Below are 26775 nucleotides of genomic sequence, written 5' to 3'. Positions count from 1 at the left end.
AATATCACCTCGCGGTCAAAATTAATCCAGAGCCCTTCACTACGGCGTGCCTCATAATCGAATCCTGGTTTTGGCACGCAAAACCCCAGGACTCGTAAAAGAGCGTTTTCTTTTAAAGGTAAGTGGAACAACAGGACAATAGTGCGCAGCGAAGGATGAATTAATCTAAGAGCGAATGAAAGGGCGAACGCGGTCCGCGCGCGCTATCTTATTTTTCGCTTTGCTCATTCGCTCGGTTACGAGGCACGCCGACGTTCAACGCAGGAATTGGCGCCTAATAGCTGCGCTCTAAAATGCACCATCTCGGTATCCCCACAGCCCGCTTGCGGGGTATGAAAGACGGCGATAGCGAAGAGAGCGCGAGAAGGAAAGCGGAGGAGAGGAGGAGGCAGCGGAACCGTGAGGCAGAAAGTGGAGGAGAACGGTATGGCGAAGGCGTGAGTAGAAAAGCGTCTATAGTGCCGCGCAGGACTTGCTCTGCGGCGACGGGTGCTATGCGAGATGACACCAGAGCAGCGCGCGTCAGACATATGGAAACAAAGCGCTGCGTGAGCGGAGCTCCGTTTGCGGCGGCTGCTGGGTATCGCGCCCGCGCGTCACCCACGCGCCACCTCTCGCAATCTCCCGATTAGCCAGGCAGTCGCACCACAGTTCGCCCTGTTTTCAACGTGCCGCGCGAGACAGTTTGTCCGCGCCAGCCCCTATGTCGCGAAATGAAAACACGTATAGAGCTGCGCTCAAATTTCGCATTAGGGAACACCTTAATCGTCGGTGATTTTTTTTATCTATATCACATGAAAGCGAGTGTCTTTGTGACGCATTGTGACTGCATTCGGCCCCTCAGCTATCTTCCAGCGTTCACCGTGGTGGTGCGAAAAGCGCTGAGCACTGTACAACGCAGCCCATGGCTTGGAAACTTGAGGTAGGCAGTCGCACAGCTTTCTTTCTTACGCGCATGTCACATGTAGCCGCACATGTTGGTTCCTTCAGTGTAGATTGTCGCAGCGGTGTGTGAAACGGAATGCGTCGTCGTATCTTAAGTGAAAACATGGCTTCGCATACCTATCGTGGTATGGGGCAACGCACGTATACCAATAACGTAGAGCCCATGGTATGAAGGGTGTTCGCTAGTTCACCTCACATTGTACCTGATATTTCAGCTTCTTTGAATGAAGTTCTAATTAGCGCCTCGCGATGTATACAGGCTTCAATGCGAAATTTGCCTCTCGAGCAAGCAGAATAAGGTCGTTAAGGAGTTGCCGAAGGACAGCTATCTTCAGTGCCTGTATTTTCAGTAACGCGGCTCTCTTACCAACAATTCCGAAAGCTTGCTATATATAGTAACATGTAGCGTAGATGTCATTCAATGTAGTTGTCACGGCCCCCATATCGATTACTACAATGCTGTAGTACACAACAATGCTACGCCGGAACGTTCGTACCTGAAGCGCCAGTGTAAGGTTTGTGCACCGACGTAATCCACGGACGCCTGTTTGGTGTGCAGACAGTACGGCAGAAATCTGCATGGGCAACTATACCATGATCCGCTTGTTTCCAGTTATCTGCGCCGGTGCTGTGGAAGCTGTGAAAAGTGCAGGGTGGAACAGGGCAACAACATGGCATCCGTGACGCGCACGTGGCGTATCGGAATGCCAAAAAGAAAACTGCAGTGGTGCGCGTGTGTTAAATGCAGCGTCAGCTCCCGCATCAAGATATAATCGGAAAATTTCGGTTGGTTCACGTGATGGTAGTGAAGTCGTTATCTTGTGCAACACGATAAATGCCCCGGCGAACACAGTTCTCTTACCGAGTACTGAGAGACATGCCCGACCTCGTGTGCCCCACAGAAGACCGCAACGCCAGAAGAGATAAAGAAACTAAGAGGAAAGATGGTCTCTGATAAATAAAAGTAGCACTGTGTCTTGCGGTATTCTGCAATAATGCATCAAGGTGCGTTTTCGCGTGAAGCACAGGCGGCGTGTAGCGGTCGCCCTGCGCAAGAGGAAGCGAAAATGATGGAGGACAGTGGATGAAACGCGTTGACCCGAAAGGGATGATGCAGTACCCATTGCAGAGTCCGGAGCCACGCGAGCGGTGACAGCGTCGGCCTTCACTGAGAACGTCCGGGGTGAACTGCAAGCGACAACAAGACAATAGCGACGAAAGAAAGAAACAAAAAGTTAATGAAACGATGCGGAAAAGAACAGAAAGCAAGAATCGGAAGCTGCGCACAGCGTACAAAAATTAAAATGACAGCACACAGAGAGAGGGAGAGAAGAGACAGCGCTAGGGCAGCGCGCTGCTGCCTGTGCACTTGGCCGCCGGCGGCGAAACAGACGTTGACCGCGAAGCCAGTCAAGGGAGTGAGCTCTGCTACACCGACTGGAGAGGGAAAGGAGAGCTGGGGGAGAGGGAAGCGTGAAGGCCAGGCCTGCTGACGGAGAGGAGGGTTAGTACCGCCGGAGCAAAGCCAGTTCCGTTAGAAACGAGAGGGGGAGGGGAAGGAGGGGGGCTGCGCTCGCTACCCCTCGATGGAATGGGGTCAAGTTCGGCGGCGGTCACTTCCGCCACTCACGAGGGGGAGGGAAAGCGCGCGGAGGAGGCGGAGGAAGAAGCAGCAGCGGTAGAGCGGGACCTCCGGAACCCCCTCTCCCTTTTACAACCTGCCGCTTTTTTCGCCGCCGCAACCTGTCCGCTTAGTCGGCCTCAGCGCCCGCTCGAGGCGTAACAAACCAACGTTCGGAGGGGGTCGCCCCGCGCGCCAAGCCAAGCCAACCCGTCCCGTCCCGTGTGCCGGCCGGAGCACGTTGCGTGCGAGTCGACGTAACTCTTTCCACGCCTTGCACCTCGCGAGTCAAATTTTGGGATCCCGGCGCCGCCAAGTTCTGGGAGCGGTCGAAACCGCCGCCGGATTGTGGCCGTGGACTCGTCGTGGTGTGGTGCAGTCGAACCTCTCCTGGAAGACTCCATCCGCGTGGCCGGCGACAGTGCGCGCGTGAGACCGAAGGAACGAGGTGCCGTGCGGCCGGCGTCCTTCCTGGACGAGCTCCTCCGTCATCCCTCGTGGTGCGCGCTCGACAAGCTTGTTCGCTCGCTCCCGACGTCCGTGTTTTGTTGTGCTGGTGTCGGTAGTTTTGCGCTTCTTCGAAGAAGGAGCGGACGCCGAGTGTCCTCGCACCGTTGTCTAGGATTTGAACTGCGACGGAACAAGAACCCTGGTACACACGCGCCAGTGAACACGTGACACTCGAGGCAACGTTCATCCGAAAGCTCCCGGAAAAGCGATTCTTTCTTGGAACTGCCAGTTTACGTTAGGCAATCGTTCGAGCGCTTTGAAGAAGAGGAAGGAAGTGGCAGATTGCATTTCGGAAGAGTAGAAACTTGCCGAGAGAAGGGGGGCGTTCCGGCCGAACCGAGGTGTTGCTACTGTGTGGCAGAACTCCGAAGTACAAACTGCGCGTGAAGTTCCTTTCGAGGAACGGAGGGAAGGGAGGACTGGGCCTGTGCGGTTTTCTCTTTCAACATTACACAACCCCGTTCACACCTCCGTTGCTGTTACTGGGTGCCACTCGTACGTCGTAGGGTTTCGAGCGAGGGCCTCAAGCCCGTGCACTGTGCCCGTGCATTGACGATGCCGGAAGTCCTGAAGCCCTCGGCGTGAGCATGAACCGCCGTCGGCTAGACACGGCTACAACCTTCAAGAAGGTCAAAAAGAAGGACGTGCCTTTTGGCCCCCCTCTCTAAGAATCCACACGGAAAAAAAGGAAAAAGAAAGAAAGTTCATCAGCCTCGCAAGCGAAACGGTCATGGATGTTCCGGAGACGGTTCGTTCTTGAAAGTGCGCGAAGGAATGGAAAAGTGAAAGTGTTTGACCTCGATCATCGGTGAATTGTGGTTCGCATTTTTTGGATATACTGTCGAAACAGTTGAACGACCGCTACCGGAACGGGCGGAAGCAGGAACGTCGCACTGTGCGCGCAAGCGGCGTGACCCAGGGCATACAGGAAAGCCGAGGTAGGTGCCATCGTGCGGCGAAGCCGACCGTTCAGGCGCCTGAGGCGCGCACGTAGAACGAATGCCTGTCGCGCGCACAATGTACCGACTTTGGGTGTCTGGCTATCGAGAGTTCTATTAACGGCTATACTTATTAATAGTCTACGAGGCTTTACGTAGAAAAGTGGGCTATTTGTAGACGCCGCCGTTGAGGGCCTGTCAATCTGTTCGACCACTACTCTGGCTTTCGTTAACAGGCAGCCGAATCCATGCTCATGGGCCTTTTACCTTCATTAGATTGTTTTTTATTACGTCCCATATGAATGCTTTCTTTTGCGCCGCTAAGCTGCAGACTAAGCTATGACCTGTGTATGTCATTATTAAAGCCTCCCGATTAACTTATAGACCAACTTGGTTTCTTATAAAGTGAATCTATGGATGAAGCCTTCACCGGTATAGGGCCGAAAATCGCAACCTAGACCACTATAACTTGTCTCATAGCCCTTTGGTTGCTTTGGGGCATGACATACATTTAACTTTATTTTCAGCACGTCTGAGTCAGCCTCAGACTTTCTTCTGCTTTTGGCTTTTGTTGCGGACTGACTCTCGATGCCTTCTCGCGCAGCTTTATCTAACCTATCACGCAAACACTCTGCAAATAGGTATCCCAATGAGCTTGCTTGTCGTCATGTCGCCATTATACATATATGCATATATATAATCGATTCTTTTCAAAGAACGATGGATGCTCGGTTGCAAATACATTGTAGAGCCGCAGGACACAGACCAGAACTGATGCCGCTCTCCTTTTCTATATCTGTGAAATCGACACGTGACCTTGAAACTTCCGCCATGATCCCTCGTGTTTCAATTTTCTGACCTGCGGGACCAGCAAACGAACCTGGGCGTAGAATCAGTGTTATTTTGGGCTTTGCTTCCAGTCATCTCCTGCTGGAAAGGATGTAGGCTACGTTGAGATGTCCGGATAATCTTTGTGACAGGCTCCGCGTATATAGCGTCTTATTTCGTGCACACTGGTGGCTGCTGATGCATGACAAATCAGCCGCACTGATGAACACACTTTTCTGCTTAAGAACAGTGGTGGCGGAATCGACCTCGCCGTCTCGGACGCAATTCAAATCTGGACTCTTACGTTGCTTCCCGTGTTCGTGCGTGACATCAGCAGCAGGTTTCTGCCGCACGAAAATTGTTGGACGTATTCGAGTAACGATGTAACGAGTGAACCTTTAAAGAAAATTGCTAGTCTCATCCTATTCGAAAAAACGAGAGACGCTGTGATTCTGTCCTTTCTTATTTGTCGGTGTCCAGAGAACATCGCACGGAAGGGAGAAACGAAGAACCGTAAACAAATAATACGAGCTCTCTGACTTTTCTGGTCAAACCGGAAAAGAGAGATTGAGTCCGCCGTAACGGTCGCACAGCGGCGACAGTTTTCTAGCCTTCAAAAAAGAAAAAAAAGAATGAGCGCGTATCCCGGTAGGATAATCGCTGGCACCATTCATCACGTACCCCTTTAAGCCTGACAAATATCTGTTTCATACGAAGTAATCGCAACGTTAGCCCGTCTCGGCACGACAGCGCGTACGGAGCCTAACCCTCCCACTCCGTTTCCGAGCCCTCTCCGAAGCCCGTTGTCAATGTTGTTAATTTCTTCGCGGTCCGGGACACACGCGATCATGATCGAAATGCCTCAGAGTGTATACATGTCCGCGGGATCTCTGCTCTGCCGACAGCCAGAGAGAAAAAGAAAAGTAGAAAGAAAGATGGAATACCAAAAAATAAGGAAAATAAAAACAACAAGCGAAAGGACGTCTCTAACACGAACACAGCGGGATCTGTTTCACCTTTGGTTGCCTGCTTACGTACACACCTTAATAGCCAGCGAATGAAAGAGGAAGAAGCGGGGGACACCGGCGTAATAAATCAACATCAGGCTTCCCTAGAACACACGTTGTCGTTGTTGTATATATGTGCTATGCACACTTGGCAGCGAAGGAGCACAGCTTCTCGGCGCGGGAGAAGAGCGCAACTGGTTTATACCCGAGAAGGAGCGGAAAGGCTGCCGGCAACCCATGCGCGCGTGTAATCAGCGTGATTGATTAGAAAGCATGTGGCGTTTTATGGCATCGTTACGCACGCGATGCTACATCGCGCCGTGCACGACTTCACACGCCGCGCTCGCCGCAGGGTGGCGCTGCAGAACATCCTGTCTTCGCGGCACATCACGCTCATGCATACATAACCTCCTCCTCTTCGGGAGGAGTCCTTTTTGTTTCCTCAGTTGGATATTGTATGCAAGCAAAACCTGGAGGCATCCGGCAATCATAAGTGTACGTACGTCTGTTGTGTGCGTGCGTGTGTTGTATGTTCACGTAAAAGTGAAGTGCGAATGCAGTATCACTCGCCCGCAGATACGGATTTCGTCCATTTGCGGTTTAGGTGAGTCATTGCGATGTCGACGGCGTAGCGGCTGCTACAACTGTAGACACATATACAAGAACTCCGTTTCTAAACACGAATTCACAGAAACTATACGAGTGTTTGACCGTAATCACCGAGGTGCATATAAGCGTCACTTCGTTTTCCTAAAGCTTGAATTTGCTCCGAAACTTGAAGGGAGGTAAACCGTTCAGCAGAATGTGCATATAGGTACGTGGCACACATAGTTTTTCGACGGTGAACGTTGTACTACGGTGGCCGAAATACGGGGAAGTGATAGCTGCTCCGTTCTTAAACCCATTTGTCGCCATTGGCTGCGCGAACTCTTACAAAATATCCATATTTTTCCATACGTTCGTTCTCTTTCTCAAGTCTTTCAGACAGCCAACGTTCATAAAGGAACTCCCACATTATTCGCGCACGTTCGCTAAATGTCGAATGTTTCCCCGGAACAGGACATGCGTTTGAGCACAATCGCAATCCGACTGTCATATGCTGTTATAGTCGATGACAACCTAAGAATAACAGACCAGTTGCTCCCACGAAGCAGCAACGCACCTATCCTTCTCCTCTGAAAGAGAGCCGAGCGTGCTGACACCCTAGTGACTTTGCTCTGCTAATATCAATGCTATAGGCGAATCGGAAAATAAGATTGTTGTTTCAAGCTAAAATGTTAGCTATGGCTGAGCAGTGTCATCAGAGTCACCCATAAAATTTCCACCTAGGCGTTAAGGTTTCACCCTGAAACACTGACACAAAGTCTAATCTGTGCAGAGAATAAAAGTTGCTTTAAACGCACGAGAACGCTTGACGTCAGGCAAATAAGCAAGCGTAATTGGCTGCAAACGCATCTATGCAAATTGTGTTAGAGTTGGATGGCGTGCATATAACCTTGTAATTTTTAGGTTGTCATCGACTATATAGTAACCACCGCTGCACTTCTGTACCGTTACCCCAAACGGCGTACAGGTGCCAATATGTGGAACTACACGCCAACGGTACATAAACCGTGACCCTGAAGCACTTCCTTCCCGCGCATGTAATGTTTAACTATTAATACGAAACTTAGTTGGCAGATTCTCATAGACAACGGGTGGGTCAACGCCTACAAAAAACTGCGTTTTAAGAAAGTTTTGACAGTCAAACTAGTTGCCTATGAAACTTCAGTTCGCCCATGCAGTGATGGAATATCCATCAGTTGTGTGGGACCCATACTTAAAAAAGACAAATTGGAGAGGATCCAGTGACCAAGCGCCCGATTTGTTTTTTGTTTTTTCTTCTGATTTGAGGCCCTTCTTCTCTGTTTCTGATATGTTGAACAAATGCGGTCTAGAACCACTCGAAACTTGGCGGAAAAGAGCAAGATGAAGTTTTTTTAATGAGCTTTACAGCAACTAAACCGATTTAAATAAAGACGTATATTCTGCCACAACAACGGCGCTCAGCAAGGTTAATCATTCAAAAAATGGCAGACCAGACCATATGCTCCAAAAAAATGACACCTTCAAGTACTCCTTTTTTGTGCCAACCATCGACAACTGGAATTCACTGCCCTCCGACTACGCGCAAGCCCCACATCATATGCCTTCGATTCCTTTCTTATGAACATGATGGTAACCCTCTCCTTCTAGGATGCTGGAGAAGCATCCGCTGTATTTCTTGCATAAAGAATAAATGTGCGTCTCAGATTACGTCTCCGGCGTTAACAAGGTGCTGCAGGTAAAAAAATACATATACTTTCGGGCCAGTCAGTTTGATTGAACTTACGAACAGTTCGCCCTGTCTTCTCTGTCTTTCATGTTCGTAATGGCGCTCCCAAGCGATAAAAATGCCCATGGGCTTACAGTCGGAAACGGGAGCACACGGAATGACCATAAACAGCTCTTTACTGACCGCGCACTACCATAGCTGTCTCATAACAGTTGCGAGTTGCCCCCCGCCTTATACAGCAGTATCTCAAGCCACACTGCCTGGTGCCTTCTCTTCATCTTCCTTCTTTCCTTAGTCTTAACGGGCGCGTGCCTCGTCTATCTATCTATCTATCTATCTATCTATCTATCTATCTATCTATCTATCTATCTATCTATCTATCTATCTATCTATCTATCTATCTATCTATCTATCTATCTATCTATCTATCTATCTATCTATCTATCTATCTATCTATCTATCTATCTATCTATCTATCTATCTATCTATCTATCTATCCCTCTCTCTCTCGTCACAAGAGGTGCTGGTGAGAATCGAAATCGCACTTGCGAAGCGCCCAGCTATGGCGCAGTCGACAACCGCAGTCGCTTCCGCGCCCGTAGCCGTACCCCGTCTGCTTTCGTTCCTGCACCGAACTACTCGCAGGAGCCGCAGAGAAGTGTTTCTCGAAGGCGTGCGCCTATGCACCCGCAACCGCTTGCCCGTGGCGGAACAACGGAGAGTGGACTAAAATACCACGGAGCGATTAGCGTCCCAACGTCCTACTGGGGCTACGAGAAAAAAAGGCGCAGTTTTAATTAATTCAGACCATCTGCGGTTCCTAGGCGGGTTCCTATATGATTCTAAGTACACGAGCATTTCTTTTTTTTTTTTCGCATTCCGCCTCCATCGAAATGTGGCCCACAGCAACGGGGAAATCGAACCCGCGTCCTCGGGCTCTGCAGCCGACCACGCACACGAGCCCCCACGATGGCCGGGCACAACGGGTGAGCATCCGCCGGCAGGGCCGTGGATCGGGCTCTCCTCCCTTCTCGAAGGATGGTACGGGGGACACCGAACGAGACTCGGACGCTCGTACGGTTAGCGCAGAAGAGAGACCTCTTCCGCGCTTGTCCCTCTGCTTCGGCGGCGTATGGATATGAAAAAAAAAAAAAAAAAGCTAAGCACAATAAAGCAAACAGCACAAGAACGAAAGCGTACGGCGAGCGCGCCGACGACGTCGCACGGCGGAAGCACGGCGTTGACGCCGGCGCGGTCGGTCGGTCGGGCCCCCGCCACCGCAACAGGTTGCGTGCAAGGTCGACGGCCGGGAAAACCTTTTTCCCGAAGCGAAGTGGCGGAGCGTACGGCGCCCGTTACACGGCCTCACCTCACCCCCCCCCCCCTCCCGCTGCGTGCGCTCCGCTATGCCGACCCCCCGCTGTGCGAACGCCCGCTATAGTGGAGACCGCATCTCTGGCGCGTAGCTATACACATATCCTATTGCGCTTCTCCGAGCGTCGTGTGTGTGTGTGTTCTTCCGAGTCCACCCTTCGGCGCGGTGGCTCGGGGAGTTCCTGCAATGGTCACTAGAGTTAACTTTGGCGCTGCGTTCGCTCGGCCCACCAGAGGGAACGACTCCCTAACAAACATACCGTGTGTGACATTCGATCGCACCTATGCGCTAGCGTTGGATAGGCAGTCTGCTGAAGCCAATAAAAACACAATAGAAGTACAACTATATGCACGTACGAATTTGTTCGGCTACCGCAAGGACGGCCCAAACAGAAACAACACGTGATAACGTGACATTCAATTGCATCTCAACAGACAGTCTGATGAAGTCAATAAAAACTCAGTGGAAGTGCAACTGTATTCACATGACACTTTCTGTAAGGGGTTGGGTAATATGCGTGAATTGGTCCAGTCTTCGTGCTCGTGGCTTCACATGTTCTTGCGGTGTTATTGCGCTTGATGATCAAAATATTATTTCATATTTTTTCTAGTATTTTATCAAGTTGACCTAGCGTACAATCGCACTGTTTGCATAATGGTACATACATATATATATATATATATATATATATATATATATATATATATATATATATATATATATAGAGAGAGAGAGAGAGAGAGAGAGAGTTTGCATAGAGCCTCAAAAAACCACTGTCATGGCCTCGTCAACGTGCATCCACTGCAATAATGCTGTTGATTCTTTCGTTTATTTACCATTGACTTAGCATCGAAATTACAATGTGCTTTTTTTTGGTATCGCATTGTGGTAGTATGTAAATCGTCGCGAACTTGGTATCGGCACGCGCAGGCAGCCATTGAAATCGTCGCTCCGAAATAGCGAATTCTTATCTCTGCCCGATGGTGCCCAACCTGCTTCAGAGAACATTTGATCTCTAGAAAACGTAACGCTGACACTTTAATTGAAGACGACGTAGACTCGCGATGACTGTTGATGTATGACTGTAAGGAACACGCTGTTTTATTTTCTCCGTGAACAGAAGCGAAGGCGGAGTCCATACGCTAAAGCATTACAAGCCTGCGCATCTCTGAAAGCGCTATAACGCTTAAGGCGATGAGCAAAACGTGAACAAGGTGAATGCAGGAGCCTTAAGGCTTAACGCTTAAGGTAACACTTACAATGAAAACGCTTATTAGCTTAAAAACGTTTACGTGATACTTCAACGAGTGGTGCCGCCGAACAGTGTACACAATATTTGAAAGATTATGCACTATTGCTGTTCATACTGTTAACCCTTGGGCGATGCGATGGGGTATGAAGCATACGCTCAAATTGCGATAATTTCTTACAGACATTATGAGAAGATTAATTGTAACATCACAGTGTAAGACGTAATATTTCCCAGTGCAAGCATAGACATGGATATAGTCGCACGAAATTTATGAACAAAGGATGAAGAGCACGTGTCCACAAAAAAAAGAAGTTTATACTAATGCTTACGACAACTGAGAAACAAGAAAGACAAGCTCTGAACACTCCCCAGAATACACAACACACAGTATTAAAATAAGGTTTTAGATGCAGTGTCAGGAAGATTGCAGTAGAAGCGAAAAAAAGAGAGGTTCGAACGATTTACACAGGAACGGAGGCGTGCTTGCCTTACGGAAGTTGTTTTGGTGAGTGAATCACATGTATGTATGTATGTATGCATGTATGTATGTATGTATGTATGTATTGTGTGTGTGTGTAGCAAAGAAGACGAAGACGCAAGCGTTGTTGCCGGCCCTACCACTCCGCTGGCGTGAGACTCAAACTCCGGCTAAAGGGCTGTTGGTTCTTAACCTGTTTCGATCGCTTGCAGAAGGATTATTAAATCTCCCCCTTTACAGTATTATGTATAATGAATGGTTGGTTGGTTATGCATTTGCCGGCGATTTGCGCTTCCAACATTGCTCACGTTTTCCAAGGAGCTATTTATAGAAGCTCATCCAGTGTTCTTGTTTGTTTCTCGGCGCAGCTTTTGATGCTAGCCGGGGAAGCCTGCCCGACGAGTATTTCCCGTTCCAGCTCGTTGGGCGTCGCCACCAGTGATTAGCGCAGCGTCCGCCAATTATACGCGTCGCGGCCGCCTCAGTGGAACTCTGTTAACTCTTCCGGTTTTTCGCTCGACCAAGGAGAGCGCGGGTGAAACTGCGTGCGAGAAGGGTGAACTCAACGAACGGCATAATTACAATTAACATCGACCCAAGCGCGCTGGGCCGTGTACGCACGACAACGTGGAGAATCTGTACAGCGATCTCTCTAAATTTCCGAAGCCATCGATGAATCCATCATGCGAAGGCGTTAACAGTCTTTGCAGTAGCAGTTTGCTGCTGCGGCTGCTTGTGCATACATTGTGTCATTATTGCTCGTATAATTGTCCATAGAACGTGTAGACTGATGGCCCGTGTCTTGCGTCATGTAAGTTTTACACTGTATTTACTCCTAACTTTAGCTTCAGGTTCCTCCAGAACCACTTACTATTTGCCTGTCGACCACCAACATGGTTGAGAGTGGCGCTGGATTGTCATGTTAGGTTAGTGTTGGGTCTGTAGTGTCAGGCAAGGTTAGTTCTGGGTACACATGCACAAGCCGACCAATGACTTAAGAGAGACAATTTCCACTAACAGGAAGTATCGTTTCATAGAAGGATTGAAAAGCGGCCGAGTTGGAACCTATATCCATTCTTGGCCAGCGCACACACAAACGAAACACGAAAATGAAGACGGCACAACCAGCGTAAGTGTCCCGTCTTCTTTTTTCGTGTTTCACGTTGTGTGTGCCGAAGAATGGATAGTTTCGTAGCTCGTGCTTTTTTTATTTTTCATTTCGGGGCATTTAGTGACCGCCGATGCTGCACGTTCGTGCGGCATAGCTAAATAGATCGCGCAATGTCGTCTCCGCGTGTATTCCAAGCACAACCACGCAACGTGGAATTATTTTTTTTCTTCGATAGCCAACACATTGATTTGGTAGAACAGGCAATCGTTGACGTGACTGAGTGTACACCACTTGCTATCGAACACCCCTCGATTTCAACCTGCATGTCTAGACTGCGAAAAAAATAAATTTTTTTTTGATAACATCTGGGGTTTCCGATATTTTCTCGCGTCCGAGCAAGTGTAACTACAATTGTCGGGCATTCTATTCGCTAACTTCTCTAGGAAGGAAGAAATGACACGAGAGAGAGAGAGAGATGGTTTCGATTTCTTCGCGTGCAGGCGACACATCGACCCTCAACGAACACATTTTTTTTTATCTCCCTGGAACTAACACCGTTCGCTCGGCCGGCCCTGGAGGTGACAAGGCTACAGACGCTGCCGGCGCTTCGCGGCGACCGATGCGACAAGTCTCGGCGTCGCAGTGCGGTTTGCGCAAGCATCGCGTCCTCCTCTTCGAGACGCGACGTCTCGCCGCGCTCGGTCGTCAAGCGTTATGGAACGTGGTCGCACAGGGCACAGCAGCGTCCTCCGGTTAGCACGAGGCTCGCATCACGCCGATAGTGCGCGTAAAACGAACACGCAGACAGTCCGGAAGAGCGTACAGCGACCAAAACAACGACAACAACAGCAGCAGCAGCAAGGCAAGAGACACCTTCGTTCGGAGCAGGCAAGGGCTTCGCGACTCTGACGCCCGACAAGTAGCGAGCGTGGGTCGACTGTCGGAAGGAAAAAACACATCCCTGCGATGCATGCGCGACGTATGAGATACAAATTCATAAACGGTCGGCGAGAAAGCGGAACGGTTTTCTGAGGGGGAGCTGCGATGGCAGAAGGTATGGGAAGGGGGGGGGGAGGGGAAGGGGTCGTGGTGCGCGGCAACGAAAAAAGAGAATGGTAGCTCACGCTTTCTCTTTCTACGAAGCGGCGGCTCGTTGCACGGCCGTCGCCCGTCGTCGCTTCGAAGGTCGCCACTTCGGTGTGCAGTGCGGCGGCCTTACGTGTGCGTATATTACATACACCGCGCGGCCGGCCTTACTCGCGACGTGGCAGCTCACGCGACCCTGACGTCGGAAGGATTACTAGATCTGAGTTGGTGGTGGGTTCTAGAAAGCAAAACGTATACGCTTTTCTTTCTTTGTTTCTTTCTTTCTTTCATTTTGTCTCTACGTCTCCTTAACTCGTTCCGGCAGGTGCTTTGCTGTCGTTGAGGCTATTGGAGACAGAAAAGCGCGCATCGTAGGCGGACGGGAATTTTTTCTCGCGGCCGTGGGCAAGTACAACAAGCCGAGCAAAACGTAACCGCTCGGAGCTAACCAGCGCAGCGCTGGTTAAGGACGCTAACCTGTTGTTGCGAGGCGTCGTCGTCTCGCGTGTGTATATGCGAGCGCTTTGTAGGGAAGAGGCTGCATGTATACGATATACACGCAAAGGCCGATAATATTTTGGCGGTAGTTTCTAATCGTACGGGCGCGCGGACGGTTGCTTGCTCCGTAGAAATGTTTTAAACAAGAAAGGAAAACGGTCACACCTGTGACTGCATTACTCAGTCACCCACGGTATGTGACGTCATGTCAATTCGGCATAAGGAAGTGGCTCCGGCCCAGCTCCATTTCGGTAATAGGAGGAGGAAAGAAAGTCAACAAGCTTAATCAAACATTTCACTGCGCCCCGACATCGGTGTAGCCACTGTTTCAAGCCCTTGTTCCGTACTCGACTGAGTGATCTTGGAATAATAACCTCGTTGCAAGGTTTTGCTTCTGGGCTTCCCGTATGTAGGCAATATTTGAGGCGATTGCATCTGTGCAACTGGTGAGATTTGGCTCGGACGTGGCAATCGTGTTGACAAGTTGAGATAACTGCTGCTTGCTCCCTGAATGTCCGTGCACAGTTTCTTTCATTAATGCATATAAAAAATAAAAAACTTATTTTCCCAGTCAACGTGTATCATTCAGCAGGACATAGTCTGTCGTGACAACACCAAAACTCTGTGCAGCAGAACTTTCGGCAGTGCAGCTTGGCGATGTCACGTGGCCACGAAGTTTGGTTTTGTGGCAGTGACATAAGCCTCTGAGAGTGATTAGCGGATCGAGGAGTACTGGGCTGTCGTGATGAGTACAAACTACGTGGAATGTCTACGCAACGGCAGTTTCGCGACACGGGCAGATCTCCACACAGCCTAGAGTCGAGAGCCACGCTTAACAAAAAAAGTAGTAAATAAGGCCTGAAAAACTAGATTTGCTGTCCAGCCAAGGATAGTCACATTATCACGTCATCTGACAAAGGGCCGGCCGTCAAGACGGGCAATATCAGTAGCAAACATCTGCCAAAGAATCCGATCAAAACACGCATTATAACAACGTCTTTTCAGCACGTCTTTCCAACGTATGCTCAAAGAACCACTGTTGCCCGTCGTATCGACCACAGTGACACGCTCTTGTTTATGCATAAGCGCAAAGGAAGCCGGAGCCCGGTAACTGCGTCATTCATCATTCTTCGTAATTGCTTGGGCGAGAAACAGGAAAGCGGGATCTTTGTGGTTCCGCGCTATGCATTCTGTTCACCTCACGAGTCATGACCTGGCTTTCGTTCGGACGCGCCCTTACTGCGCAATTAAAAGACCGGGGGCCCCTCACAAACCAAACACGGAGGTAATTCGACCTAGACCAGCTGCCCGAAAAACAAATAAAGAACTATGTGGTCTTTCTTCCTATAAAATGACAGACTATCCAGACCTCAAGAACAAGCCGAAGAATCGAAGCAGCAGCTTCCAAACAAACGTCGTGCAGGCAGGCGGTTGAACTCGGACTTCAAGTTTGTAACTTTTTTTAATGTTACTATTGCAATGCTCTCGCGCAACCTGAGGACTAGAGGCACTGGCAGGCACGGAGCAACGTGACGTCACGACCGGTGGCCGTTTCCCCCAAAACATGACGGGGAAACCATAAATTGCCGCTTCCAATCACCTCCTAGCACGACCGGCGCTCGTCGCCAAAAACGCTGTGTGGTCTATACGGTCAAAACCAAAACTGTTGCTGCCACACCGAGCGAGCGCGCGCGCGTGTAAACGCGGATGAGGGCCTCAACTAGGGGAGGGGGGGCAAACCGGAAGCTGCATCTTTCCAGTAATCACTTCCGGAACTCCGGGCCAACCGCGTCCGAAGTCAGGGCCGCGAACTCGGCAAGAAAACGACGCGCGCGGCGTGTAGGGAACAAACGTACAGAGAGGCACCGACCACGATAATCCCGAAGTCAAGCGCTCATACGCGTAACCGTAAACCAGCAAGGGTCACGGTCGCAGGAATGAGGGAGGGAGAGGGAGGGAGAGGGGGAACGTGGGAGGGCGGCCGGTTGAGTTGATGGGAATGCATCCGCCGGTACTCGGAGAGAAGAAGAAGCCACTTGCTTCCCGCCGATCCCCCGGTTTACCTTAAGCTTTCCTTTTATTTCGTTTTTTTTCCTACACGCTTTCCCTCTTCCGCGTCTTTTTTTCTTTTCTCCTTCTTTTACTGGTTTGCTCTAAATATTGTCTGCCCTCTGCCTTCTACCTTCCCAGGTTAACAATCGGCCGCACCCCTCAGCACGTCACAAATTATCTCCCGCGTGATTCTGGGAACCCGGAAATTGAAGGGCAAACCGCGAAAGTACCCTCCTCCCGTTTCTTCCGAAGTCTACGACTAGAGAGGAGTGGGCCGGAACAGTCTTACATCTGTGCTTGCTTTCTTACTTTTCTTTCTTTCCTCGCCCCTTATTGCCCACCGATGACTCTCCGTGTTTCTCTCACGTTCTATCTTACTTCCTGCATGTGTATTTTTGCAATAACAAAGTGCATGTATTTCATTTTCTCAAGCTGTTGCTCTATAGCTGTCCGAAGGAGATGCATCTTTTCACGGTCAGCGATCCAATCTTCTCGTTTTATGCAAGGTGTGTGCTCTTCCTCGCTCTGCTGTCGAGGTGGTGAAAGAAGCCATCTGCGGTTCGCAAGAAACGGCTCTGCCCTGACGAGAGCCTGAGCTTGTCCCTTTGTGCGCCGTGGATGTATAGGACGAGGCACACTTCGATAGGAATCGCTCTTCCGCCGACTCAACGGATAAATCAACCTGGTTTCGCTAAAGCCGACGTATAACTGTAACGCCTGGCGAAGTGCTCAATTTGGGCTTGGCAGGAAGACAGCTGCCGCCATGTGTTTCGGGACTCACTTCCTTCTTCAACCGTACAGTGTCCTTGTACTGCAGGAGCTTGCCGCGGTTCTTGCGAAGAACACAAGGCGTGTTCGACCAACTGCCTTCGTGAAGGTGACGGCTTTATTGTTCGAGGCTGTTGCCGACCTTATAAGTGCGCGTGGCTTAGGAACTTTTATAGTGGAACGCACGCAAACAAACGCCTCGTCGCGGAGCAAGAGGTCGCTGGTTCGATGCCCGGCCGTATTTTGATGAGGGAGAAATTAAAAGAAGAAAACATGCTTCTGCATTTAGATTAACTGTCCATGAAGGAATCTCTGTATGTCACATTGCAGAGCTTTCCACTATGGCGACCCACTAAGCGTCAGTGGCGCAGCGAGACGTTAAACCTAATCAACGATTCCTTGCTAACGGTTCGTTGCTAACGGTTCAGCTCAGCGTTGTCGTTGTTGTTTTCTCGCAGTAAAAGGGGAAAGAAATGAGTTTTATCCAACCCTGATTTACAACACCCAGCTTCTCATTATCACTTACCTAGAGCATTTCAACGGAATAAAGTGAAATGTGTCAGAAATAGGCGTTCTTTTTTGCAGGAGGACTAAGAAAAAGCCACTAGCAGCTGGATTCTGGTTTTCAATACGTCGTCAGTAGCACCAGTTTCAAGACGAGCTCCGCCGTTGCTGGCCTTTTCCAATTCCATAATAGAACCTGCGAATGTTGACAGGGAAAAAGGAAAAAAGAAAGTTCGCACGGGAAGAAAAGGCAGAGGTGAAATGCGAGGTGGCATTTTGTTGCACAAGTGCGATTGTCGATGTAGCCGGTATAGTATTTCCGGAAGGACGCATACGCACACTAAGAGAGAGAAAAAAATAGGGAGAGAGAGAGCGGCCTGCGCAACCACACACGGAGGCGCGCACCGACGGAGCACAATACGAGAAAGAGAGAACGGGAGTCGGGTGCTGGGATTTCTCCTCAATCGGAAACCGCCCTTTCACCCCAAGTTCAAGTTCGTCGACCCTGGGCGCACCCTTTGAGCTACCACCGGCGGCCTCCACGTCTTCCTTTCTTTCCTCTCGCTTCCCCGTTTCGCTGCTCTAACCTGAGCTCCCGAACCGAGGCGTCATCCCTCGTGAACCTTGACCTTCGGCGTCTCGGCGATCGTGGGAGAGCGGTGCCCCTTTTTGATAGGGAAGGGCGGGAGAATGGGGCGGGTCTCACCGGTAGTGCCTGGGTGCCTCCGTAAACGACGCGGAAGTGAAAGCCGAGGAGATTGCACCGCTCGCGGCCAAAGGTATGGGGAACGGAGTGGGGAAAATAAAACTGGTAGAGGTTGAGGTGAAGGGGAGAAGGGGCATGGAGAAAAAGAATGACGACATAGGAGAACGGCAGACAGGCAGGAGCGTTCTTGAAGGTCAAGAAGGGAATAACTCGGAAGAACGGAATGCGTGGCCGCGGAAAGGAAAGGCCACTGACTGAAGAAACATGCAATGATAGGCGTTCGTTTCGCAGCGGCCTATGCGCCGTACCTATCCTTTCATATTTCAGCTGCCCTGTAAGACAGAGCTCTCCGTGTTCAAATTACATATGTTTTGCTTACTTTGTTAGTTTCATATCCTTATTGTCGGCATTTCTGATTGGTCTGTCATCAATTCTTTTTTTCTTTTCTTTCCTTCGTCTGCCAGGCGGCATATCGTTAGAATGAAATTACATGTAAGCATGTAGCCCCGTTTCATGCAGGCACTGCTAAAACGTGTGAAGGAATGCGTTGTCCATGATGCTATTGCGCATAACCTTCCAGGTGGCCGGTTCTCAACTTCACGCCCCTGAGTACAATTTGACGGACTGTCTTTGTCCCGGATAACATTGTCGCGCAGCCATTGGTCAGACGCAATACCGCCATAGCTTCTGCCGCTGCAGCGGCCGAACCCACAGACGATTCTCAGCACATGAAGCGGGGCTTTACGCTTTCAGGACGCCGTTCGAGCTCCCTCGATCAATCGGCCTGCGTCGCACCCTTTCCTTTTCCCCGCGCCTTCGCAGCTGTAATCGCACCACCCTTGAATCCCATCCGCCCGTCCGTCCTCTTCTCGCTGACCGAACGTACAAGTTCGAGTGGCAATGAAAACGATCCAGACAGGCGGGCAGCGGCAAAGCCATCGAGCCTGCCGTGTCTCGGTCGAAAGGTTGAAGAACTCGTTCAAAGATGGGGACGGGCCACCCCAACAAGAAAAGATCAAAGCACACACAAGTACGTCCGGCACGTCGTCAAGAGAGACGGCCTAGCCTGCCTTGCCGCGCGCCGTAGTCGCTTCTTCGCCATGTATATGCGTGTCCGTGTGCGCTCACTCTTCAAGCGTGAACCTATTAGTGAGCCACTGTTTGCTCGACCGGCTCGGCAGGTCCCGTTGAATAGCAGTCGGGCCACACACACACACGCATGAAGACGCACAACGGCAAAGGAGCGTTCGCATGGTGTAAATCTATACGTTCCTCATTCTGGTGAAGAGACCGCCGCCGTACCTACTCTGTAGGCGCGGTGGGGTTTTCGACACAACGGCACCTAACTTCCCTACGAACTCCCCCACCTTCCTTCGATCGTGGGTCCTCCCGATCTCTCGAGCTTTGTACACGCCGAGCGATGTACGAGGGGTAAAAGGCCAAGGTTGGCCTGAACCCGACGACAACGGGGCGACCGACCCCTGCCGCTTTCATTTCATTATAGTTACGATTTTGCATTTGGGCTAGCGAGCGCTTCCTTCTATTTGCTTTTTTTTTTCTTCTTTTTGCAGTTCTTCTGGTTGGTCGCGCGGTGACGTTGCCTCCTAGCATAAGCTGCGGGGAGGTGAATAAAAATGATAGTAGCAAGGTAACAAAAAAAAAAAACATAGAAAAAATTAAATAAATGAACGACGGGGGACTTCTAAAGGTCACCGCATACGCAAAAAAATAAAAAGTGCATGCAACCATAAGAAAAATAGATTGCAAAGCATGGGGGCGAGGGGTTTTTTTCTAAAAAAAAAGTTTGAACTTGAAAGGAGCTCTAAACATCTTTTTTTCTCTCCTTTCTCCTATTGCAGCGTTTTCTTTGTTTGTTTGTTTCTTTAACGCGGATGCATATTTCGTACTTTATCCTCGCAGGCGGCATTTTCAAGGGTAGTTGACAAAAGAGGCGACGTTCGCTTTTGCCTGCCTTGTAACATACAAACTTTTCTTTCTTCTTATTTTCTTCATCGTTCACTGACTATTCCTTGTCCGTTAGGCTCGCTGTGTGTGTGCACTGCTTCAGCGAAGGGGCGCCGCAGGTCCCCCCGTCACCACCTTACGGCTTCCACGTCGTGCGTACCCTTGAACTTGGCAGTTTTCACTTTTTTCATAGCCGCCGTCTGTGGCGTGGTTTGCGTCGCGTAGAAGCGGAGAGGTGGTGGCCCTGATGTACTCATACAAGCCGCAGATACAAAAAAGAAAATGAATATCTAAACTTGGAGAATGATGGCGCCCTCTCTGTTAAGACCTTCTTTCTTTCTTTTTTTTTTAAATTTTCTTTTGTCGCAACTTTCATCGGTGACTGCTTTCGCTGAGGGAGCTTTTCAGCGACGATGAGACGAGAAGGTGCACGTTACGGGATCGCTGTCGTCGGCGACGGCCATAGGTTGTTGACCATCGTAGTTGCGAGGTGGCAGCAGTGAAAAAAGCAAGCGAAACTTTAAAGAGGAGCATGAACATAAAAGAAAAAAAGTTTTTTGGTTCTGTTACGTGGTCGCGGGTGAGGCGGCGAATTGAGGAAATCCCGAAATTTACGGGAATGAGGTCAGGTACACACGCAGGAGCGATCAATGAACCCGGTACCGAATCGGAGACCTTCACCTCTGAGCTCCCCCGAGCATGCTCGCCCCCTCCCGCTCCGGGGTTTTTTGGGGGGAGTCCGGATACCCGGCGGATTCGAGACTTTCGCGGATACGACGTACCGTAACAGGTAATAAACAACGCCATATGCAACGGGAGGAGATGATGCTTTTGCGCGAGAGGAATAAACCGAGGATGAATGAACAAGGGGGAAAATGGGGGGAGGGGAATGTACTGCGTAACTGAAGGTGCGGTGCGGTACTCCAGGCAGCACAATGCTGGGCGGAGCTGGAGAGGTCAGGTGTGGAGAGGGGAAAAGAAAGAACGGGGAACCTTCGCAAATCGTCGTAGGAAGGCACGGAATTGTTTCGCCGGCTTCGGTCTCTTTTGTGCGTGAATGGTGTTATACTTGGCGGGTGATCTGCACTTCGAGTAACAGTGTAGCGACGTCTCCCGAATATGGCGAGAGAGTTGCTGAAGGTTAAGCATCTTTACCTTCTCTCCCGAAACCCATAACATGGAACAACGGTAACGAGAAAGCTGTGGAGGGAGTGAAGGAGAGAGAGGGAGAGAGAGCAGAAGGAACGTTGGGAAAGGTAGCGAGGGAGGAATACGGGATCGCGTCTAACGGGCATCTTACGCTCGAAGACGCTGAACGCAAGAAAACGGAGAGAGAGAGAGGAAGAAGCTATGAAGAATGGCATCAAGGAGAGAATTTGAGCTCGAAAAGGAGGTCTTCCAATCGGAAGGCGCCATGGGTTCTTACCTAACTCGAGGAGGAGGAGATGAGGTGAGTAGACGAAAGTTCACCGAGTCAACGACACGGGTTGTAAACACGGAGTCCAGACCGTGCAGGAGGTTCTTTACGCACGCAGACGTTGCAAGGAGCGGAGGACTTCTCTTCGCACGTGCGCGCTGCGTCGGTGTGCCATCGCGGGCGCGAGGCTTGGTCCGAGACGGGGCGTTTACTCGTTCGTCGGTCCTAGCGCGGTACTTTGGTCGCGTCTTCCCCTCCGCCCCGTCCGCCTCGTGCGAAGTTGGCCACACGGGACTCTGCCGAAAGGCAGAAGAAGCGAGAGTTAGGGGGTGCTCTCGAGTTAGTACTGCCGGTGTATTGCGGAGAGTACGGGCGAGCGCTTCGTTGACAGACCGTGGGTGTCCTGCAGATTGATGGTGACGGGGATACGCGAACTTGTGATACGGACACCACCTGTTCTGAAACTGCGATCACTGCCGTGCTTGCCCTTCCTGGATCTGCGGAGGATAACGGTGCTTGCTCTTCGACTTGGTATGTTTTCGTAGGAAAGAGGTAAGTTTTCGCGGCCCTGTGCCACTCCGACGAGACTGCATGTCACTGAGATAAATGTTGGTTCAAGTGCGTACTCTGTCACGCATAGGAGAGGAACGGGTTCTGCCGTTGTTTCATCGTTGATGCGCACTCTCTTTGTATATATTTATCTTAAGTGGTTCTGTCAATCACCGCCATAAATGAAGAGTCAGCTTCAACTTGCATTGCAGTCTTCTCTCTTTCTTTTTTTTTTTTCACATTGGCAATGGAGTACACGATCTTGCCGTAGGTGAAGTTGCAGGTTCAGAAGCAAGAACCAGCTGCTCGCGCAGCGATTACCAGCCACTCGATGACGTCAGCATTCCAGCCTGTGCGTAGTGAAACACGCGAAGCTCCGCCATGGCAAAAGAAAAAAAAAAGCAACGCAGGGAAGCTCACTTCTCGAACTAAGGAACGCCTCTGTCGGTTGTTTCCGTGCCATACGTAGTGCGAAAATAAAGCTAGAGTTCTCGTTATGTTTCATAATACGTTATGTCTTATGCGTGACTGTATGTCTATAAACATAAATACGCCATCTTCCATAGGTATAGTTAACAAACGAGGCTCGTAATTTCATGTCGACGCAAAGTACATTGCAAAATGTGCACACAAAACGTTTAATATTGCCTGCAACCCAAGTTTCCGAAAGAACAAGAATAATAATAAAAAAAAGTCGTGGAGGCCAACTCGTTTGGGCCGTGTGCCAACTTGAACTGCGAGTTGCTCGGTAACGCTTGATTTCAAGGAAAGGAAATAAATTTAAAAAAGAAAGGTAGAAAAGCGAAACACGTCGAGATAATGGTTAGAGAAATATTAGCTGCTTTGTAATAATAATTAACTATTCTCATGTCAGATGTGAAGGAGGCAAAATAACTGCAGGCTATACCCATTTGGTGATGTGTCATATTAATCGCCAGGACGCAGGGAGATTTCTTGCCAAACAAGTGATAATCATGTGCACTTTTGAAGTAGTTTCGGTCGTCTCGCTTGTACATATATTTTTATGTTCGATAACTGCAGAATGCCAATGGCGTTGTTGCCCGGGCGGTTCTCACCAAGGAACTTGATTCTGTTCTCACGGTACCAGCTTGCCTTCTTGCGCGATAGATCAAACGCGAGTTAATGGTCTTGGTTAATGGGTGCCGGTGCGTACGTGAGGAATACGCGTCACTATTCCGTGTTATACGCCGCTGGTCTCGAGTGAGAGACGTTCTCTGCGTCTTCGGGAACTGCAGCGAACGAAATAAACCGATGCGAGCTCCGGCTATATGCTGAACATCGCGATGTTCGACACTGTCCTAACGCGATGTTCGGCTATAAGCCGAACATCGCGTAAGGACAGTGTCGAAGTGAAAACGAATGGCTAAGGGGAACTTGAATCGGAGAATCGTACGTTGGCGGGGGCAAAGCGGCTTCTCCCAAGGAAAGAAAAATGAATCCTGGAGAGGCACGAGCCAGGTTTATTTCGCATGCGTGTTTGAGAACGTTAACACAGTGAGACGTTGGGTGGTGCCCTCTACCATATGACAACACTATCTGGTCAACTGTGTCTGTTTAAAAAAAAAACAAAAGTGGGGCCGTTTACTATCAGGATCCATTTTCTTTGATTCTATTGGTTTCTTATCGCGCGTCCCACCGAGCGACCGAGACCGGAGATAAGGGAGGCGCAGCTGCGCGGGAAGTGATGACGAATTGGGCAAATTTAACAGAAAAAAAAATAATTACAGAATACGAGCCCGGAATTGCGAGGTACGAATATCTAAGATACGGCTCTTTGAGGGATATCGGTAATCTCTAAACTACACCTACTGCGTTCGCCAAGACTGATAAGCGACCTGCGGTTGAAATATGAAGCGCGCATATGCTGTAAGCTTCTCGACGAGAAACAAACGCGACGTCAAAACCGGATACTCTATACCGTATATACCTTGGCTTTCCGAAACGCCAGGGTGATGTGTTTCCCCGTTTCTGGAAGCCGCCCCCCACCCAACCCTCCTCCTCCACTTCGGCAAAGATCCGCAAAAGGGCTGACCTCGCGGACTCGTCCCCACCCCTCGCACCACTACCCCTGAGATTCCTCGCGTCTCTTAGCGCGGTGCTCTGTAGTGAAAGTGGTGAACGCGATGCAAAGAGGGAAAGGCTTAAGCAAAGAAAAAGCAAGAAAGAAAGAAAGAAAGAAGGAAAGAAAGTGCGTTGTCTGAGCGAAGCGTGATGCTGCACTGCATGTCCCAGGGGGTTGAACGAACGTCTTCGAAGCCAGAGGTCGATCGTGCAAGAGCGCTATGCTAATGAGGCGTTTTCTCGCTCGGCGCCGCGTGCAAGTTCGCAGGCAAACGTTCCGGCGAACAACACTACACCGCCCCCCCCCCCCCCCCCCCCCCGAACCCCACCCTCCCCACTTAGCTTTACCAGAGGCGAATAAAACAGGCAGCGACGGTGTTGCCCGGGTAGCCACGTACGGGACCTTCTTGCGCCCTTTGCTAAGTAGAGATAGAGAGAGTAAGTTAAGAGAGAGAGAGAGAGAGAGAGAGAGAGAGAGAGCTCAGCCTTATACTCCCTCCGTTTGCGAAGAGGCGGCGGTCACCGCGGCGCGGAGTATAATTGCGAAATTAGAGCTCCCGATAAGACTATTTCCATAACGAGCCGCTAACTTCCACTTCCTCTCGTCTTTTTTTTTCTTTTTCTGCGTACCTCTTGTTTGACTCGACGTTAATGACTGCCTACTAACACTTAACTAAACGGACAAATAAAATGGCGTGGCACCTATATACAGAGAGACAATTTTGGTGTCGTGGTCGAGGGAGTGGAGACTCGTTGACCACGGCCTATGTAATTTGGGCGCAGTAAAGGAACGCTTGTTGTGTCTTCCCATTTTATTTGCTAATGTCCTGCTTTCTTCGGCGTACCTTTATCTAATCTTCGTTACCTGGCAATGCAATTTTCTTCCTTTCTGAAGACTAGAGAGAGATGGAGATGGAGTTGGCCAAAGTATTCCCCACCTCGTTGCTTCGCGTTCAAAACCCACTCAAAGCAGAACAGGTTGAATCGTTCTGACGTCAGTACGACATGCGCTTAGACTGTAACTATACGCAAGAGGGTTGTACCGAAAGCTGATAGGAAAAGAATACGAGTCGTGTGTGACACGGAACGACGATCGACTGCGACTCCAGATATGTCTTTTTCTCAATTTTTTTTCAATAACCTCTTCTGGATTATGACATTATGTGTACAGTATACGCATAAGTTATACGTTTCTCTCGCCTTTCTTTCTTTCCTGTATCCGAAGCTCGCGGACGTGGGACAAAAAAATAGAAAGGACGTCTAATGAACGTATATGAGGACGCGGACAAAAAAAGAAAACGTCTGAAAAACGTATAGAAAACGTCATATATAAGGACGCGGACAAAATACCTCTAATAAACGTATACAAAACGTCGTAATAAACGTATATAAGACCGCGGACAAAAAAAAAACGTCTAATAAACGTGTATAAAACGTCGAAATCGGCGGCGCGCGACTCTTTCCGCGATGAGTTCGGCCAGCCACGCATCGCCGAGGCGCTCCGCGCGGTCGTCGTCCATCAGCGGCCGCGAGGTAAAGAAGCCCCACAGCGTCGCCGCTTCTTATCCCGCCGACCGTGGCCGCATCTGTTTGTGCAGGCCGCACGGCGAGTCGGCTCGCGCTTCGCGAGCACAGCACGCCTGCAGTTTGGAGGCTGGCAGGTAGGTTGGCAGGCAGCAACGGCGCGAGACAGCGAGACCCCCCCCCCCCCCACCCCCATCCCAGCCTTCTCCTCTATACGCGCTACCCGCGGCGAAGAAGCGGCAGCAGTGAGGAGATGCGCCCGGGCCACTTCCGCGTCTTTCGAAAACGCGCCTCTTCTTCTTTTTTGTTGTTTTTTACGGGACCTGGCCGCGCCACACGAATTGCGTTCGAGCGCCTCCGGGGCGACTGTGTATGAGAGGAATGATCGCCGAGTATAGTGGCCGCTCCTATTCGGGCTTATCGAATCATTACGTGTTAAGTCTATATACATAGATAAGTTGACGCGTAGAGACGCGCAGTAGTTATCGCGTTCTCGGAGCCTGAGGCTTGCTGTATCGCGTTACGGTTGTAGAGCCCTTTATCAGAATACCGCTATACCTCACTGTGCCGTTACCAGTACCTCTTCGCGGCCGGCTGCCAGCCTTAAAGACGTGCACCTAAAGCGCTTTGCGGTACAAGGTCAAGCTTAAACGCATATGTTCTAGTAGCTTGAGCAACAACTCTTGGAACGCTTCCGTCCGCTATACCTCGATAAGACATTTGAAGCCCACAGATCTACGTCAACCCGTTTCTTCGCTCCTTTCATTATCAAAAATAGCTGTGAGAAAGTTACCCGTGTTTCAAATAGTAGCATCAAAAAATAAAAGGCAATTGTGAAGAGCGAGGAAACGCAGATACACCCCATGCAATCATTACCGAATTTACCTGCTGTCGGTGTGCCATAAGGAAGCGAGTGAATTTCCACGAAACTAGAGACAGAAAGTGGATGTGGGCATGCCAAGTGCCTTTGTGCGTTTTTCTCTATTTCATGTGTACTTGCAGAAATGCTGGTGCCTTAAGTCCACCTTACACAATGCAGATAAACAAGCATCGATTCAGCAACTCTGCATCGAATGGTACAAAAGAAGCGCGCAGTGTAAAATAATTTACGCCATTAAAAGCTTATAAAAGTGTAATTGTGTCTATAAATCGCACCCTGACGCCCTTTATTTGTATAAGGGCGTAAATTATATTGCTGTGCAGCATATAGCCCGGAGGTAAAAAATGCAGGCTAGAAGTTAGCTA

At 49.9% G+C, this 26775-nt stretch overlaps 1 protein-coding gene across 3 annotated transcripts in view; it reads left to right on the top strand.

Moving 5' to 3' along the window:
• The window catches only part of Blimp-1 (PR domain zinc finger protein 1), a 178648-nt gene that overhangs the window by 13951 nt on the left and 137922 nt on the right, over positions 1-26775 (top strand). For 2 of the 3 annotated variants that reach the window (XM_055066583.2, XM_050171682.3), the window contains exon 1: positions 2716-4014. The exons of the other annotated variant lie outside the window; for it this stretch is intronic. The gene's annotated coding sequence lies outside the window, so the exon portion shown is untranslated. Of the gene's footprint in view, positions 1-2715; positions 4015-26775 lie in introns of those variants that run through there. 3 annotated transcript variants of the gene reach the window in all.

Source organism: Dermacentor andersoni, chromosome 6 (genome assembly GCF_023375885.2).
Source record: "Dermacentor andersoni chromosome 6, qqDerAnde1_hic_scaffold, whole genome shotgun sequence".
Classification (NCBI taxonomy): Eukaryota; Metazoa; Arthropoda; class Arachnida; order Ixodida; family Ixodidae; genus Dermacentor; species Dermacentor andersoni.
This window is presented reverse-complemented; position numbering and strand designations above follow the sequence as displayed.